Source organism: Carcharodon carcharias, chromosome 5 (genome assembly GCF_017639515.1).
Source record: "Carcharodon carcharias isolate sCarCar2 chromosome 5, sCarCar2.pri, whole genome shotgun sequence".
Classification (NCBI taxonomy): Eukaryota; Metazoa; Chordata; class Chondrichthyes; order Lamniformes; family Lamnidae; genus Carcharodon; species Carcharodon carcharias.
The window spans coordinates 37938937-37958047 of record NC_054471.1 but is presented as its reverse complement, the minus strand read 5'-3'; the positions used below and the strand labels follow the sequence as shown (position 1 = coordinate 37958047).

The 19111-nt window shown below is 43.3% G+C and overlaps 1 pseudogene; it reads left to right on the top strand.

Annotated features, from left to right (window-relative positions):
• The first annotated feature begins 1635 nt into the window (after positions 1-1635).
• LOC121278500 lies at positions 1636-1810 on the top strand (annotated as a pseudogene).
• Positions 1811-19111: the final 17301 nt, after the last annotated feature.

Here is a 19111-nt window from a genome sequence, read left to right as displayed (position 1 = left end):
ACACATAACACATATATATATCATATATATATATAGACACAGATACCATAATTTTACAATAAATTCCAATAACATTATTATATCTTCCTGACATTGTCCTCCAGTGAGCTGACACCTACGACATTCATGTCCCTGAGCTTGTTGCAGCCCATTCATGCCAGATGTCTCACCACATGCAGATTCCACCTCTGATCTATCTACTTAAGACACGCACAGTGTCAGTAACTGAGCTGGTGCCCGCAAGTGTGAAAACAAGTGATGGTGATGTATCTCCTATATCCGTCTCTTCCTGGTGTTCCACCAGTGCCTGGCTAGGTTTCACCTCATGTGTATATGAAAGGAAAAAGGCACAGGGGTAAGGTTGAATTACAGGGAGGGGAAAAATTAAGAGTTGCATGCTTAGCTCATCTGCAGCTTGTAAATCAGAAGAGGTTGTGGGATGAAGGAGAAGTGGGATGTGAGGAGGAGGTTTAGGTATGAGGAAACTGTCATCTTTGATGCCTTCAGCTCCACCACTATCTACAGCCTAAGCAATGGGCGTTGCTATAACATCCAGCAGTATCTCCTCCATCAGGGTTAGGGCATGCAGGGACACCTGAACCCCTTCAGTGTTGTGTTGCTATCTCCAGTTGTGCACCTACAGTTTTCCTGAAAAAAGGAGATAAGTGCTTCAGTGAGTGTGATGCCGTGTATTTTGTTGATGTGGTTCTTAAGATAGCAGTGTGTGCAAACTTTGAGATGTGGATGTGAGGCTTGTAGCAGTGCTAAGTGTGTGAGAATGAAGTGAAGCATATGAATATTAGCCGTGAGGCCTGATTAATTGAGATTGTTGATAGGTGCGTGATGTGTGATTTGAACAGTGTCTGAGGTTACTGGTGCAATTGGTAAAGTATGGCATTTGAAGAAGTATTTACTGACCTTGACCACTCGTGAGGTCATTGAACTTCTTGTGGTACTGCATCCAGGTCGGTGGGGCTTGACTGCTGGCATTGACCTCCACAGCTATCTGCTCTCCCTGCCTTTTGATCATGTGTCAGGAGGGTCTTCTGGTCCTAGAGGATAGATGACAGCTCTCTTGTGCTCCACCTCCTCCGCCAAAGCCTCCGAAGGCATCCAAAACTCTTGCCCTTACTTTTTAGATCAGATTCTCTTCAACCATGACTCCCAGCACCTGCTGCAGACACAATGTACCTCCCCTTTAAGAGTTCAGACTAGCTCAAAGCAGTACATGCTATCTTTAAGGAGTATAGCAGTATAGAGATGAAAGGTCAGGTGTCAATATACATAGAACTACACAAGGCCCTGGAGCTGATCTTCCTGTCTGCACAAGACATTAAAATGCAAACAAGCTCTCGGGACATACATCTCACGGAGAAGTCATTAATATGCAGCAGGCTTTCTCTGTGGATTAATGACTGCCTTTATCCAAATAATTAAAGAAACGAGCTTAGAGTGCTTCTTGAAGACTTTTTGGCTCAGAGTGCAATTCCAATGAATGGGTGTGAAAAACCCCTATTCTATCACAATGATATGTGAATGGGCGAAATTCGGAATCCGTCATTTGACAATGGCCTAATTATCAGAAACCATTTGTGAGAAGATTGACATTGTCTCTGCGCAAGGATGATATGCGTTATTGCTTCTCGACCTTTTGGCTTAGATCAAGTGTAGTATCTGTCTTATCAGTTTAATGGCTGAAATGTCCCTTGGGGACCATATATTAAATTGATTCTCGGAGCAGGTGTTTGCTCCATCCAAAAAAAATACTCAGATACTCTGGTCACATGACAGAAACCACAGCCAAATCTTTCGTTCAAGGTTGAAAGTCCTTTTGCCAAACCTGAATGGACAAAAAAAATGCACTCTTACCTTCCTCCGATATTTCAGGGCAGATAGAGGATCCTGCAGAACTGACTCACGCAGGAAACCTCAGAGGGCACAATAGTGAGAATCTGCGCAGAAACTACACCCTCTTTTTAAGCATTGTATTTTGTAAGTAAAAAGTTTAAATGTCCCGAGGCTTCTTTGAAAAGCTATGGAGAGAAGGTGAGTGTGTAAGTGGGCAGGGTGGGTAAGAGGTCAGGTGGATAAGGGAATAGGGTGAGTAAGGAAGTGGGTAAGGGCATAGGGTGGGTAAGGGGGTGGAGTGAGTAAAGTAATAGAGTGGGTAAGATAAGTGGGTAAGGGGATAGGCAGGTAAAGGGATAGGGTGGCTAAGGTAAGTGGATAAAGGGTATAGCGGTGAGTAAGGTCAGGTTAGGGGGGTGTTGGGTGGTAAGGTTGGGTCCGATCGGTTCGGGGGGCGTCAGGTGGGAGTTGGGTGGTGGGGGTAGTCAGAGGGTTAGGGGCACTTAGGTGACCAGGTGAGAGTTAGGGTGTAGACGGGATGGGGGAAGGGAGGGCGTTGGGGGAACAGTTGGAGGGTCGAGGAGAGTCTGGGGTCAGTGGAGAGTCAGAGGTCAAGGTGAGTCGGTGGGTTCAGGGACAAAGTCGGGGATCAATGAGGGAGTTGAGGGTGGTCAGTATGATTGGCAGGACAGTTGTATAGTTGCCCAGATGTTAGACCAGGCTTTAATCCATGTAACATTTCCTGGGTAGCTATCCTGGTAAGAATGTTGGAACTGTCCGAAGTCTCTGGCTGTAACTCAGAGGTGGAGACATTTTGGAGGGTCCCAGGGAGCAGGGGAATCGCCCATCGGAAGCTCAAACCTCCAGGGCAATTCCCACAGAGTCATTGCCTTGGAACTTCCCAGGGGTCCCATAGCATATCTTGAGGGTTTTGTCTAGTCTTTGACTATCTGGAGACCGGAAGACCTGGGCCCATGTTTCCGATAAGAAACATTTTTGGAGCAGAAAAAAAGAGGAGAGGGGAAAGATCCAGCTTACAAAGGAACAGGACCTCAAGAAATAGATTCTTCTATAAGCCCAATTTACACAGCCTCTCATCATAGGACAACCCTCTCAGAGCAGGAACTTTCACTGTACCAATGTATCCTTTCTTAAATATGGAGAACAAAACTTTATTATTTATTTGCCCATGGGATGTGGGCATCACTGGCTAGGCTAGCATTTATTGCCCATCCCCAATTGCCCTTGTTCAGAGGGCAGTTAAGAGTCCACCACATTGCTGTGGGCCTGGAGTCACACATAGGCCAGACCAGATAAGGACAGCAGATTTCCTTCCATAAAGGGCATTAGTGAACCAGATAGGCTTTTATGACAATTGGCAATGGTTTTGTGGTCATCATTAGACTTTTAATTCCAGATTTTTATTGAATTCAAATTTTACCATCGGCTGTGATTGGATTCAAACCCAGGTCCCCAGAGCATTACCCTGGGTCTCTGGAATACCAGTCCAGTGAAAATGCCACTATGCCACCACCTCCCCATCATGCACAGTACTCTGGGTGTGGTCTCACCAAAGCCCTTTATAATTTTAGCAAGACTTCCTTTTTCTTGTACTCCAATCCCCTTACAATAAAGGCCAAATTGCAATTGCCTTCCTAATTGCTTCTGTACCTGCATGCTAGCTTTGATTCCTTGCACGAATGCACCCAAGTCTCTCTGAACATTACAGCTTAGAAGTTTCATGCCTTTTAAAAAATATTCTACTTTTCTGTTCTTATTACCAAGGTGATTTTTTAAAAAAATATTTCATGGGATGTAAGCATCACTGGCTAGCTCAGCATTTATTGCCCATCCCTAATTGCCCTTCTTCAGAGGGCATGAGTCAACCATATTGCTGTAGGTCTGGAGTCACTTGTAGGCCAGGTCAGGTAAGGATGGCAGATTTCCTTCCCTAAAGGACATTAGTGAACCAGATGGGTTTTTACATAAATTGACAATGGTTTCATGGTCATCATTAGACTTTTAATTCCAGATTTTTATTGAAATTTCACCATCTGCTGTGGCGGAATACAAACCATGCTCCCCAGAGCATTGCTCTGGGTCTCTGGAAGACTAGCTCAGTGACAATACCACTTTGCTACCACCTCCCCATAACCTCAATAACTTCAATAACCTCACATTTCTCCAAATTGTACTCCATCTGCCATCTTGTTGCCCACTCACTTAACCTGTATATATATCTAATTGCAGCCTTCTTGTATCCTCCTCATAGCTTACATTCCCACCTGGCTTGGTAACGTCAACCAACTTGTATACATTACTCTTTGTCTCTTCGTCTAAACCGTTACTATAGATAGTAAATAGCTGAGGGCCCAGCATTAATCCTTGCAGTATTCCACTAGTTATGGCCTGTCATCTTGAAAAATTGTCCATTTATCTCTACTCTGATTTCTGTCCATTAATCAATCCTCTGTCCATGCTAGTATATTACCCTCAACTCCATGAGCTCATATCTTGCATATTAACCTTTACTGTGATAAGGTGTCACACAACACCTTTTGGAACTCGAAGTATACTACATTTGCTTCCCCTTAATCTACCCTCCTCGTTTCATCCTCAAAAAACTCAAATGAATTTGTCAAACATGATTTCTCTTTCACAAAACCATGTTAACTTTGTCCTAAATATATTTTTAAGAGTTCCTAAATAATGGGATCCAGCTTTTCCTTAGTGACTGATGTCAAGCTATCTGACCTGTAATCCCTGTTCTCTCTCTCTCCTTTTCTTGAATCAAAGCAGCATTCAAACATGTTTGGCATCAAGGAGCCCTAGTTGGTCAGTGCAAATCGGGGGGAAAGCTTTCCACTAGCTGGTGCCATACTAGCACAAAGGAAGATGGTTGTGGTTGTTGGAGGCCAATCATTTCAGCAACAAGACATTGCTGCAGGAGTTCCACAGAGCAGTGTCCTAGGCCCAACCATTTTCAACAGTTTCATCAATGACCTTCCCGTCATTCCAAAGTTCAGAAGTGGGGATGTTCACTGATGATTGTGTAGTGTTCAGCCAATTCACAATTCTTCAGATAGTGAAATAATCCTTGCCCACATGCAACAAGACCGGGACTATACTGAGGCTTGGACTGTTAAGTGGCAAGTAATCATCTCCAACAAGAGAGAGTCGCCTTGAGATTCATTGGCATTGCCATGGTTGAATACATCAATGTCAACATTTTGGTGCCCAGCAGTGACCAGGAATTTAACTGGACAAGCCAACATATAAATACTGCAGCCACAAGAGCAGGTCAGAAGTGGGGTATTCTAAAGCAAGTTGTTCACCTCCTTACTCCCCAAACAAAGTCCTTCAGTACCTACAAAGCACAGAACAAGAGCGTGATGGAATACTATCTACTTGCCCTAGTAAGTGCAGCTACAGCAATTATCAAGAACTCAAAACTATCCAGCTCACTAGATCAACACTCCCTCCAACACCGGCACATGGTAGCTGTATACCATCTACAAGAAGCACTTCAACAAATTGCCTTCGACAGCACCTCCCAAACTGGCAACCTCTACCACTTAGAAGGACAAGGGCAGCAGGTGCAAGGGGAGATCTCCAATTCCAAGTTCTGTCCAAGTCATACACTGAACTGACTTGGATTATATCGCTGTTCCCTAATTTTTGTTGGTCAAAAATCCTGGAAATCTATACCTAACAGCACTATGGGAGTACCTTTACCCACACGGGCTACAGGGGTTCAAGAAAGTGGCTCACTACTCTCATTAAGGGCAACCAGGGATAGGCAATAAATGCTGGTATAGCTTGCAATGGCCACACCTTGTGAATAAATAAAAAAATTACTGTCACTATGAAGTGACAGCATTCATTATCTTATTGAAGGCATCAAATAAACAAGTTAACTTTGTTAAAATGAAGGGAAAAAAATTCTATATAAATGTGAATGCATTTACAGCAAATATTGCAATGTGATTTAAACCTTGTCACGTTTTGAAAGTAACACTTCACCATAAAATAATTCAACTGGGCATGCAGTATGTGTGGGAACCATGTTGAAGCACTCCCCTAAAGGCAAGCTACTTAGAAATCTATACCTGTAAAATTTGGAAGATTTAGAACACAGTTGCTATGTGCATCACAAAATGATCTGTAAATAAATTCTGTTATCTTTTGACATGAACTGTTGATGATTGGGCATGCTAAGGCACGAATTGTGTGCACCAATGGGCATCAAGAATGCATTGTTTTTACAGAATAATTTAGTGACATTCCTGTTATATAATGTTGCCGAACAGATATTTATGACCAGAGGAAGTATGAAGCATTTAAGTTCTTGGTGAGAAAGTGACAAGGTTAAAATCACATTGTGCAATTGTAGCAACAAATACATTGACTAGTACACCTTTCTCTTCAAATTCTAACAAAGTCACCCTTTTTATTTAACACTTTTTTAGGAGGTAACTAATGTGGTAGATAAAGGGAGTATCTATGGATGTTATTTAATGTGACTTTCAGAAGGCACCCTACAAGATTCCACATAAAAGACGGTTTATAAAAATGAAATGGGAGACAACCTATTGTTTTTGGATAGGGACACAACAATACTATGGATGCTGGATTATCTGACCATTATCACATTGCTGTTTGTGGGAGTTTGCTAAGTGCAAATTAGCTGTTGTGTTTCCTACATCGTAACAGTAGCTACACTTCAAAAAGTATTTAATTGGTTATAAAACTCTTTGAGATGTCTGATGGTTGTGAAAAGCGCTATATAAATGCAAGTCTTTTTAAAATTTTACTTGAAATAAAAACACAAAATCCTGCAAATACTGAGCAGCTTTGGAATGAACTTTGGATAGTGAATTGGTTAGGAGGTTAAAGGCAATAAGCTAGGAAAATGAGTATTCATTCATTAGCAGGATGTGACTAGTGGTGTCCCACAGGAATCTGTACTGGAACCTCAAATTTTCACTATATTTATAAATGACTTAGATGAAGAAATACAGAACCGTAAATCTCTATTTGTTGACTACACTAAGTTAGGTGGCATAGTGAATGGGGTAGATGGGAGCAGAAAGATGCAAAGCAACATTGAGTGAGCTTCCAAAACTGTGATAGATGGAGTTCAGTGTGGGCAAGTGTGAAGTATTGTACTTTAGAAGTAAGAAAGATAGATTACAGTATTTCTGAATGACATGAAGCTCTTCCCTAGAGGATCCTTTACTATGAGATCATTTATTAATCCTGGCTCAATACATGTTACCAGCTTTAAAATAGCCTCTTCCCTGGTTGGTTCCAGAACATATTGTTATAAGAAACTCTCCCAAATATACTCTGTGAATTCCTCCTCAAGGCTACATTGGCCAATTTGATTTGTCCAATCTATATGAAATTGCCCACGATTATTGCAGTACTTTCTTTCAAACCCACATTATTTCTTCATTTATACTCTGTTCTGCAGTTGAGCTACCATTAGGGGGCCTATAAACTGCTCCCACTTATTTCGCTTGCTATTTCTTATCTCCACGCAAACTGATTCTGCATCTTGATCTTCTGAGCCAAGGTCATTTCTCATTACTGTGCTGACCCTATCCTTTATGAACAGGGTTACTCCACCTCCTTTTCCTTTCTTCCTGTCCTTTGAAACGTCAAATACCCTTAAATATTCAGTTCTCAGCCTTGGTCAACTTGCAAATATTTCTCTGGAATGGCTACTATATCATATCAATTTATTTCTATTTTTGCCATCAATTCATCTCATTATGAATGCTGCATACATTCAGATAAAGAGACTTTAATTCTATCTGTTTAGCATCTTCCCTATTTTGACACTTTTTGCTGCTGCCGTCTTGTGTTTTTATGCTCTAACCCTTCCTGTCACACTCTGGTTATCATTATCCTTATTGTTATCTATTGTTGCCTTGTCCTTTCTCTTTAACTTTCAAATTTCCCCTCACCTGTACTACTCCCACCGTCCCCCCCCAACAACTGTTTAGTTTAAAACTCTCTCTACAACCCTAGCTGTTCAATCCACCAGGACACTGGTCCAAACCTGGTTCAAGTGAAGTCCATTCTAAAGGAACGGCTCCCTCTTTCCCCAGTACTTGTGCCACTGTCCCATGAATTAAAATCCATTTCTTCCAAACCAATCTTTGAGTTACGCTTTCAACTCTCTTATTTACTCAATGCCAATTGCTCGTGACTCAGGTAGTAATCCAGAGTCTCAGTGATGCCTGAGGACAAGGGGATATGATGATGATCCATTGTGGAGGTTGAGTTCCAATGGTGGTCCAGGGAACCCACTACTGATCAGGGAGTAGACAGGTCACATGAGGGGGCAAGGTGGGAGGGGGTGGTTGTTTACTGGATAACTTGCTGGGCCTTGAGGAAACACTCCTGTTCCTCCTAGCTCATAAGCAGTTTTATAAAGGCAGCTCCCTCATGGACCCAGTCCTTCTTGCCATGGAGAATCCCGGCCACTATGGTTAAAAATAGAATGACTATTAAAATGAAGGCATGCACCCTCATTATAATATTTAAATGACCCACTTCCCATGAACAGATTGGTAGGCTGGTCCTCATAGGGCCTCAGTTGAAACTGGAAGTGGGAATGTGCAAGGCAAGTTTGGTTTCTGTTCCAGATATTTTACATTTTAATCTCTCTCACCACCCCAATCCACCGGTTTTTAGGTGGCACGATTCAACCCACGGACTCAGAGAAAAGCCTGCTACTAATTGATTTGCAGCTGCCACCTAAAGAAAGAATGTGCCTTTATATAGTGTGTCCTCAGGCCATCCCAACGTGCTTCACAAGCAATTAATTACTGTTGCCGTGCAATCTACGTTATGCAGGCAAACGTCTTAGTCAATTTGTGATAACAAAGTAATACACAAACAGGAAATGAATGAATAATGAGACAACCCAGTAATCCATGTTTGTTGGAGGATAAATATATCGTCCAGGAGAATTCTGTGTTTTTTGTCTTTTTCAAAGAGTATCACAGAATCACAGAAATTCCATGGCACAGAAGGAGACCATTCAGCTCACCGTGTCTGCACCGGCTCTCCAAATGAGCATTATGACCTAGTGCCATTGCCCTGCTTTTTCCCCGTGTCCTCGCACGTTGTTTCTATTCAGATAATCATCTAATGTCCTCTTGAACGCCTCGATTGAAGCTGCCTCCACCACACTTCCAGGTAGTGCTTTCCAAACCCGAAGCACTCATTGTGTGAAAAAGTTTTTTCTCATATCACATTTGTTTCTTTTGCAAATCACTTTAAATCTGTGCCCTCTCATTCTTGATCTTTTTATGAGGATGAACAGCTTCTCCCTATCTACTCTGTCCAGCCCCCTCATGATTTTGAACATCTCTATCAAATCCCCTCCTAGCCTGCTTCTCTCCAAGGAAAACAGTCCCAGCCTCTCCAATCTATCTTCGTAACTGAAGTTTCTCATCCCTGGAACCATTCTTGTAAACCTCTTCTGCACACTCTCCAATGTGTTCACATCCTTCCTATAGTGTGGCACCAAGAACTGCACACAATACTCCAGCTGTGGTCTAACGAGTGTCTTATATAAATTCAGCATAACCTCCTTGCTCTTGTACGCTATAACCCTATTAATAAAGCCCAGGATACTTACAATGTGCTTTATTAACTGCTCTCTCCACCTGTCCTGCCACCTTCAATGATCTATGCACATATACACCCAGGTCTTTCTGCTTCTGCACCCCTTTCAAAATTTCACCTCTTATTTTATATTGTCTGTCCATGTTCTTCCTACCAAAATGCATCACCTCACACTTCTCCACATTGAACTTCATCTGCCAACTATCTGCCCACTCCACCAATTTGTCTATGTCCTTTTAAAGTTCTACACTGTCCTCCTCACAGTTTACAACACTCCCAAGCTTCGTATCATCCACAAACTTTGAAATTGTCCCCTGCACACCAAGATCTAGATTAATAATATATATCAGGAAAAGCAGGGGTCCCAATATCAAGCCCTGGGGATCTCCACTCCAAATCTTCCACCAGCCTGAAAAATATCCATTGACCATTACTCTTCAGCCAATTTTGTATCCATGTTGCTCCTGTCCCTTTTATTCCATGAGCAATAACTTTTCTCACAAGCCTGTTGTGTATCATTATGTCCACCGAACCAGGGTCTCTGTATAAGCTGAAAGACGGTTTACAAATTGTAGAAATTTTACTTGCTGTTGTTCTGTCCCTGTAATATAACAGACTATTGTAAGAATTGTAATTTATGAGGAAAGTACGCATATTTGGCAGGATAGGATGGAATGGAAAAGTAATTAATCAAATTTGTCTCAATTTAAACCAATTGAAAGTTGCTTCCTGAGTGATTCTAGGGTAACTGCATGACCCTCTGTCACAATGCAGCATAGAGGCCAGGGAAGTCCCATCTCAGATTGCTACTCAGTATTATGCTGGCTGATCACAGTCTGGCAACAGTGGGGTTGGGTATTCCAATTAAACCCTCACTTCTTAGCTCATCAGTGATGAACAATGTTCTCTCAAGTCTGTGCCGCAACCTGAAAATTCCTGCACAGTCTGCACACAAGTTGGCCTCTAAGTTAAAACTTAAAGGGCCCATATACTTAGAACAAATCCATAAAAAATTAGAAGGTTGGTTGGTGATGAACCTTATATGTATGTTACATTATATCATATCCTACTATAATCTTTTATACATATTTCTAAATATCACTTCATTTCTATACAACTTATTGCAGAGTTTGTTTTTATGTGTAAAACAAACAGCTAAGATGAATATAAAATGTAGCTATGCCTGAATAGTTTTTCACCAATTCAAATGTTGGGTCCATAAGACATGAAAAGAAATCCAACACTTTATTCTTTTGCTAGGCTTAAAAAAATGGACTTTCTGCTGAACAAAAAAGATGGCTGCTACAAATCACATGACCACAGGTCTTGCCCATTGTTCTGGAAGCTACCACCAGGAGTTACAAGAACAAAAGAATTCCTCGCCCAGCCTGTGGAATCTCATACCTCATTGCATTCACCCCTTGTAATCAACGAAGGCAGAGGAAGTGCAGATGAACCGGCTCCCCAACCTGAACTATCACAAAAGAGAGATATTGAAACTCCTTACACTGGAAGAGATGCCAATAACCCCCTCCCCTCTCTCCTGGGGAGGAATAATGGAATTCTGGACAGAAGCACAGAAATTGATTGTTAAGCTGCAATTAACCATTAATGGACCATGTCACATGACCCAAGCCTCTGACCTTTTGGACAGTTTTAACATTACATCTTTGGCCTCACAGGCAGACTGCTGTTTTAACATCAATTGAAAAGGACTCCAGCTACCTGGCTGAGTAAGCAGTCAGTTACCATCTCTCAATTTCACAATGCCTGCTTGATTTTAAATGTTTCTGATCAATGGCTGCCAAGTGGTTAAATCATAGAAAGCCCATTGAGCTGTGGTGTTTATTCATTTCAAGGATTTTCATGCTGTCATCTCCAGCCAGGAACTCATCATGATTGAACTTAATCACGAAGGAAACATCCTCTGGTCTTCCACTTAACAGACTCTGGAAATCATATTAACTAATATTCTTTTCTGTGGTCTTTGTTACTATCCATAGTTGTGAAACTCTTTTTTCAATCCTCCCCTTACTATATGTGCGTGTAGTGGCATGGGAAGTTGTGAAAACACTCCTCCCCCAGGTTTTGAATGTGAAATAACCTAACCATCTGAGTTAATCATAATGTGAGTTCGCTATGAGTTATTAGTAAATTGAATCACACAAACTGAGGGCTTAGGAAAACACGCCATAGCTCACTTTAAAAATGATTCAAAACACCTGCTTACAGTTGGTGAGAGGAAATATGTACATTTGGCTCTCCTTAACATAAGGCATAACTTCCCCATCCTCTATCTACCATTGGCTGCACTAGGAAATGTAAAGTGGCCAAATTACCTTATTCCAGTGGATAACCAATTTTTGTGGAACTTGCTGCAAATGTTGTGAACTCCACTATTCATAGATATAACAATGACAGGGGAAGCAGAAACGTAAGCTGCTGACTGGGTGATAAATTATGGGCGGAATCACCTCAAATTTGCACTGTTCTTTTTTATTCATTTACGGGATGCGGGTGTCATTGGCTGGGCCAGCATTTATTACCCTTGAGAAGATGGTGGTGAGCTACCTTCTTGAATCACTGCAGGCCATGTGCTGTAGGTATACCCACAATGCTGTTAGGGAGGGAGCTGCAGGATTTTGAATCAGCGACAGTGAAGGAACGGCGATATATTTCTGAGTCAGGATAATGAGCAGCTTTGAGGGGAACTTGCAGCTGGTGGTGTTCCCATGTATCTGCTGAACTTGTCCTTCTATATAGTAGGAAAGTAGTGCGCTCCCTACCTTGCTGGGAGTCAGAGCAGAGCAGACCTGTGGGAGACATTCAGGAGCAGAGCAGCGCCTATAAATATAGACCAGGGATTCAGGTAAGGCCTACCTTGCTGGGAGCTGGAGCAGAACAGACTTGTAGAAGACAGTTGGGAACTGAGCAGTGCCTATAAATACAGAGGGGATTTGGGTGAGGCCTATTTTGTTGGGAGTCAGAGCAGAGCGGAGCAGACCTGTGGGAGACAGTTGGGAGTTGAGCAGCACAGTGAGTACCGGTTTGTGGGGCACTAGCATTCAATAAACACAGTAAATTGTAACATATGTAGGAAGAAAGTAATTAAAGTAAATTAACTAAAGTTATAATGGTGGGACAGGTGTAATGTTACAGCTGAGAGATGTGGGAGCTTTTGGATGCCTAGGCGATCCATGACTAACATGTTTGCAGGAAGTGTAAGCAGCTTGAGGAATTCCTGATCAGGATTATTGATCTGGAAGCCGAAATGCAGATACTGCGCAACATAAGGAAGGGGGAGAAGTGTCTGGATACTTTGTTCCAGAAGACAGTCACACCTCTTAGAAGATGGTCATCAGTTTTGGTCAGCAGCGAGGGACAGGAGGATGTGACTGTTAGTAAGGCAGGTAATGGGACTGAGCAGATAGTAGGGGAGGTGCCTCAGGCTTTGCAATTGTCAAACAGGTTTGAGGTGCTCACAACCTGTGTGGATGAAAGTGAAGTCCGCAAGGCAGATGAACCAGCTGGCCATGGCACTGTGGTACAGGAAGCTGTTCAAGCAGGGAGAACAAAAAGGAATGTGGTGGTAGTGCGGGATAGTATAGTGAGGGGGATTGACACTGTTCTCTGCAGCAAAGAGCGAGAGTCCTGACGGCTTTGTTGCCTGCCTGGTGCCAGGGACGTCTGCTCAGAGCTGGAGAGGAACTTGCAGTGGGAAGGGGAGGATCCAGTTGTCGTAGCATATGTAGGTACCAATGACATAGGTAGAACTAGGAAAGAGGTTCTGCAAAGTCAGTATGAGGAGCTAGGTACCAAATTAAAAAGCAGAACCTCAAAGGTAACAATCTCTGGATTATTACCTGAGCCACGTGAAAATTGGCATAGGGCAAATGAGATTAGAGAGACGAACGTGTGGCTCAAAGACTGGTGTGGGAGAAGTGGGTACCAGTTTGTGGGGCACTGGCTTCAGTACTGGGGTAAGTGGGGGCTGTACCGTTGGGACGATTTACACCTGAACCATGCTGGGACGTGTGTCCTCGCAAATCACATAACTAGGGAAGTAGACTAGGGAATAAACTAAACAAGAGGAGTGAGGGATCAAGCTTGGGTAAAGGTAGCAATCCAAGCTGTCAAGTCAAGACTGGAGAGCAAAATAGTAATTTGAGAAATCAGGGTCAGAGAGTGACAGGAAGGGCAGAGAGAAAAAGACCTAAGAATACATCAACAGTCAAGACTAGATGTTACAAAGGTAACAAAAAGACAAAACTGAAGGCTCTCTATCTGAATGCATGTAGCATTCATAACAAAGTAAATGAATTGATGGCCCACATTGAAGTAAATAAATATGATCAGATAGCAATTACAAGGATGTGGCTGCAGACGACAAAGACTGGGTCCAAAATGTTGAAGGGTACATGACATTTAAGAAGAATAGGAAGCTAGGTAAAGGTGGAGGGGTAGCACTATTAATCAAAGAGGGCATTTCTGCAATAGTTAGGGATGACCTTGGTTCAGGAGATCAGGATGTAGAATCGGTTTGGTTGGAGATGAGGAGTAGTAGGGGAAGTAAGTCATTAGTGGGAGTGTTCTACAGGCCCCCTAACAGTAGCCACAGCATAGGACAAAGTATTCAAGAGAAAATATTGTGTGCTTGTGATAAAGTGACGGCAATAATCATGGGTGATTTTAATCTACACATAAACTGGAAAAATCAGATTGGAAGTGGTAGCCTGGATGAGGAGTTCTTAGAATGCTTTTTAGATAATTTCTTAGTGCAGCATGTCCTGGAACCAACCAGAGAGCAGGTTATATTAAACTTGGTATTGTGTAATGTGACAGGATTAATTAATGACCTCAGAGTAAAGGCACCCATAGGTAGCAGCAACCACGATATGATTGAATTTTGCATCCAGTTTGAAAGGGAGAAGAGTGGGTCGAAGACTAGTATATTAAATAAGGGCAACTATGTAGGGATGAAAGCTGAGCTAGCTGAAGTAAGCTGGGAAACTAGGCTAGAGGACAGATGAATAGAGAAGCAGTGGCAGACATTTAAGGGGATATTTCAAAGTATTCAGAATAAGTACATCCCTACCATAAAGAAAAGTTCTAAGGGGATGACCCAACATCCGTGGTTAACTAAAGATGTTAAGGTAAACGTCAAACTTAAGGAAAAAGCGTACAACTTTGCAAAGATGAGTGGCAGGACAGATGATTGGACAGAATATAAAGAATGGCAGAGAATGACTAAAAAGTTAAGCAGGAGAAATAAATTAGAATATGAGAGGAAGCTAGCTAGAAATATAAAAACAGAGAGCAAAAGTTTCCACAGGTACTTAAAAAGGAAAAGGGTAAACAAAGTTGGTGTTGGTCCTCTAGAGAGTGACAGTGGGGAGATAATAGTAGATAATAAGGAAATGTTGGAAGAAATGAACAAATATTTTGATTCTGTGTTCACTACAGAGGATACAAAAAACATTCCAGTAATAGCTGCAAATCAGGAGATGAACGGGAGAAAGGAACTTGGTGAAATTGAAATCATGAGGGAAATGGTATTGGGCAAATTAATGGAGCTGCAGGTTGGCAAGTCTCCGGGTCCCAATGGATTACATCCTGGGGTCTTAGAAGAGGCGGCTAATGAGTAGGCGTGTTGGTGTTAATTTTCCAAAATTCGCTAGATTCTGGAAATGTTCCATCAGATTGTAAAGTAGCAAATATAACCCTTCAATTCAAGAAGGGAGGGAGACAGAAAACAGGGACCAAAGGCCAGTTAGCTTGACATCTGTCATGGGGAAGTTACTAGAATGATCATTAAGGTAGTTATAGCTCGGCACTTAGATGAGCTCAAGGCAATAAGGAAGAGTCAGCATGGTTTTGTGAAAGGAAAATCATGTTTAACCAATTTATTGGAGTTTTTTGAAGGAGTAACATGCGCAGTGGATTAAGGGGAGCCCGTAGACGTACTGTATTTGGATTTCCAGAAGACATTTGATAAGGTGCGATATAAAAGATAATTACGGAAAATAAAAGCGCGCGGTATAGGGGGTAACATATTAACATGGATAGAAGATTGGCTAGCTGGCAGAAAACAGAGAGTATACATAAATGGGTCTTTTTCTGATTGTCAGGATGTGACGAGTGGAGTCCCACAGGGGTCTGTACTGCAAACTCAACTTTTTACGATTTATATCAATGACTTAGATGAGGGGAGTGAAGACATGGTAGCTAAATTTGCAGATGACACAAAGATAGGTAGGAAAGTATGTAGTGAAGAGGACATGAGGAGGTTGCAGATGGATATAGATAGGTTGAGTGAATGGCCAAAGATCTGGCAAATGGAATTTAATGTGGGAAAATGTGAAGTTGTTTACTTTGGCAGGGAGAACATTACTTAATTGGAGAGTGCCTGCATAATTCGGAGCTGCAGTGGGATCTAGGTGTTCTAGTACATGAGCCACAAAAAGTTAGTATGCAGGTACAGCAAATAATTAATGGAATGCTACCCTTTATTATGAGAGGGATTGAACCTAAAAGTAAGGATGTTATGCTTCAGTTAAATAGGACATTGCACCTCAAATAATGTATGCAGTTTTGGTCTCCTTATTTAACGAAGGATGTAAGTGCATTGGAGGCAGTTCAAAGCATATATCGCCATTCCTTTACTGTCACTTGGTCAAAATCCTGGAACTCCCTTCCTAACAGCACTGTGGATGTACCTACACCACATGGACTGCAGCGGTTCAAGAAGGCGGTTCACCACCGCCTTCTCAAAGGCAACTAGGGATGGGCAAAAAATGCTGGCCCAGCCTGCGAAGCCCACATTCCATGAATGAATTTAAAAAAAATTCCACGTGGTGCCATATGTCCAGCGCAAACTCTTTCCATCTGTTTTCATGCAGGAGAAGCTGACTCACAACAGCAGGGAGAGGTCGTAGGCCAGGGTGGAGTGGCCCATATTAAACCCCTCACTCACTTTGAGGAGTGTGCCTTTGTTCTGACTGGTGAGAACGTGGATCTGCCTATGGTGAAGGTGAGGTCGGTGGCGAATACCCTCGTGAGGATCCTGCACCACTTCATCCCTCCCTCAATGCAACTGTGAGTGCTCTTTCTCCTGCTTTTGGCTCTGCTGCCATGCACTAATTACCTCTATTTTGGTTCACAGGGAGCTCTGCCAAGTGACCGACACCCTCAGCCAGCCAATCCCTCAGCTCCATCCAGGTCCTCACCCCCAGCCAAGAGGACAGCTCCTCCATTGAAGAGCTGGAAATAAGCAACCTGGAAGACCCGTCACAGTGCTTACCCACACCGTCCACCAGCACAGAGGCACACACCTTGATGGGTCGTAGATCTAGAGCAGGCTTGGGTTTGCAATCTGGTGGATCCTGCACAGACATGTTTCTGCAGCAGGAGGAGGCATGTTCAACCGAGTTCCCCAGCACTCGGAGGACTGCTGGGGAAGAGGCATATGTGTGGTCCGAGTGAGATGACAAGCCTCTGGATTTGGACATCCAAGTCATTGGAGAGAGTCAGAAGAAGGTGGAGAAACATCATGCAGAGCTGTTGGAAGCCCTCAACAGAGTGGCATACGAGTTGGAGGACTGCGTCTGCCTGCTCTCTGATGTTGTGATGCTCACATGTGCATATGGAGGCCTCCATGGGAAGGATGGAGGATGTCATGGAGACTCTGGTCCAGCAGAACGCGGAGATGTGTGCAGACCTGCACTCCATCGCAGGAGCCATGGCTGCGTTCCTGCAGTAGTAATGCGAGAGGGAAACGGGGCACCTCGACGTCCCTCTAGGCGCTCCTTCTCCTCAAGGAGTCAGGTCGGGGCCCTCGGACACCCGAAGGGAGGAGGAGCAGCAACTGGACTCAGGAATTTCAGAGGCTGTCCTCTCCCTCTGAGACCACTTTGCCTGTGACCACCTCAACCGTGTCCTCTGTCACTGCACCTCCTGGCCCACAGGAGGACAGCCAATGCAAGCTGGAGCCATCAAGGCCTCAGCTCTCCAGAGGATGCAAGCTGAAGTCATCAGAGAGGCAACAGGGCCAAGCATTGCACAGGCTGTCTCCACCCCTGCTGCGGAAGTCAGGGAAGCACCTAGAAAAAGTGTTAGGCCTAGTAAAGTTAAGAACTTCTGATCACAGGTGGTTGCACGGGTGGACACATTTAGTCAATTTATAATCTGAAAATGTATTCCCTTTCACTGATTAATGTGCAATGGTGTCCTTCAGCTTCATTTACAGGTTTCGTGAGTCCTCCCCCTGCTTCCCCCTACCCCACTAGCAGTTCAGCTACATGTAGCCACACCATGAGTGATTCTGGCGAGAGAGGTGTGTGTATGTGGCAGAGACTTTTATAGCCTCTTGGAAACATTCTCCAACTCGCGCGGAGTCTTCTACTCAATATACCAAGCTTTTTCAATGCTGGGGTTCGCTTTCTGTTGTCCATCTGAGCTGACCTGCATCTCTGCCCACCCACTGATCGCACTCCCACGCAGCACCTGTGCCCGTCCAACACAAGAGATTTCAATATGTAGGTAGACTGGGAAAATCAGGTTGGTAGTGGATCCCAAGAAAAGGAATTTGTGGAATGTCTACGAGATGGCTTTTTGGAGCAGCTTGTGGTGGAGCCCACTAGGGAACAGGCAATTCTAGATTTAGTGATGTGTAATGAGGCAGATTTGATAAGGGAGCTTAAGGTGAAGGAACCCTTAGGAGGAAGTGACCATAATATGATAGAATTTACCTTGCAATTTGAGAGGAAAAAGCTGGAATCAGATGTAACAGTATTACTGTTGAATAAAGGCAACTACAGAAGCATGAGGGAGGAGCTGGCCAGAATTGACTGGGAGATGAGCCTAGCAGGAAAGACAGTGGAACAGCAATGGCAGGAGTTTCTGGGAGTAATTTGGGAGACACAGCAAAAATTCATCCCTAGGAAGAAGAAGCATACTAAAGGGAGGACGAGGCAACCATGGCTAACAAGGGAAATCAGGGACAGCATAAAAGCTGAAGATAAAGCATACAATGCGGCGAAGAGCAATGGGAAACCAGGGGATTGGGAAGCCTACAAAGACCAACAGAGGACAACTAAAAAAGAAATAAGGAGGGAGAAGATTAAATATGAGGGTAAACTAGCCAGTAATATGAAAGAAGCTTGCAAGAGTTTTTTTAGATATATAAAGGGTAAGAGAGAGGCAAAAGTGGACATTGGGCTGCTGGAAAATGACGCTGGAGAAGTATTGGTGGGGAACAAAGAAATGGCGGAGGAACTGAATAGGTACTTTGCATCGGTCTTCACAGTGGAAGACACGAGTGACATCCCCAAAGTTCAGCAGAGTCGGGGGGCAGAGGTGAGTATGGTGGCCATTACCAAGGAGAAGGTGCTAGGAAAACTGAAAGCTCTGAAGGTGGATAAATCACCTGGACCAGATGGATTACACCCCAGAGTTCTGATGGAGATAGCTGAAGAGATAGTGGAGGCATTAGTGGTGATCTTTCAAGAATCACTGGAGTCAGGGAGGGTCCCAGAGGATTGGAAAATCGCTAATGTAACCCCCCTGTTTAGGAAGGGAGTGAGGCAAAAGACGGGAAATTACAGGCCGATTAGCCTGACCT